We start from the raw sequence: 1,101 nt of genomic DNA, 5'->3' as shown, positions 1-1,101 counted from the left end.
TAATAAAAATATAATAAAAACTAACTAAATTATACTAAAAACATACTAAAAACAATGCCAAAAAGTATACAAATTATCCGCTCATCAAAAGTATAGTAAACTCTCGTTGTAAGTATAGTTACTAAACCAAACAATCAACCTTTCTTATAAACGTTTTGGTTGTCACAAGTAACAAACCCCTAAATAAATTGATAACCGAAGTATTTAAACCTCGGGTCGTCTTCTCAAGGAATTGCAGGGAGGTATGTTCTTATTATTGGTTATGAGTTTATAAATTGGGGGTTTTAAGAATGAGGAACAATTATGATGAATGACAAGTAAAATAAATAATTGACTGTAAAATAAACTTTTGACAAGGTATGAGAAATTGGAAGTCCTATCATAGTTATCCTTATCAATGATGATGAAAATTGAATCTTAATTTCACTTAGTTAACCTCTGCTGGTGCAAAGGAAGGTCAAGTGGCTAATTAGATTGATCTTCAAATCCTAGTTAATTCCTAGAAAAAGATTGGGATCATAGAATTTCAAGCTAATTGGCAAAGATAGCGGTTATCGATTATGTTGAGTTTGATAACTCAAGAGTTACTAATTTCTTAACCAAAGCCAAGAATGTAAAAAGCTGAATTAAAATCATAAATCTGAAAACATCTCAATAATGTATAATCCTAACATGAAAAGTTCATAAGCCAATTGGGCAATATAAATCTGTAAATCATGTTGCTTGTATGTGAAGTTTGTATTCATAGGTTTTGATGAATGACAAACCAACAAACGACATGAAAGACAAACCAACAAACAACTTGAATGAACAAGCATGATTGAAAGATCAATCAATATTCAACGTTGAGGAATGAAGAGTTGAAAGCAACACAACAACAACAAAGAAACTCAAGTCCACAACATTTGAAGACAAGTATAGTGTCTTAGGACTTAGGTAACTTCTTGTTAAGAACCAATTGCTAAATCTCTCAACACACACTCACAAAATATTTTGATGCACATCTTGCAATTCGATGCTAGCCAAATGGTTTAAAAACTTGTTTTTCAAAGGTACAAAAGCATAGGAATTGACTCCAACAAGTTTGAGATCAATCCTAAG

Source organism: Arachis duranensis, chromosome 10 (assembly GCF_000817695.3).
Source record: "Arachis duranensis cultivar V14167 chromosome 10, aradu.V14167.gnm2.J7QH, whole genome shotgun sequence".
NCBI classification, from domain to species: domain Eukaryota; kingdom Viridiplantae; phylum Streptophyta; class Magnoliopsida; order Fabales; family Fabaceae; genus Arachis; species Arachis duranensis.
This window is presented reverse-complemented; position numbering follows the sequence as displayed.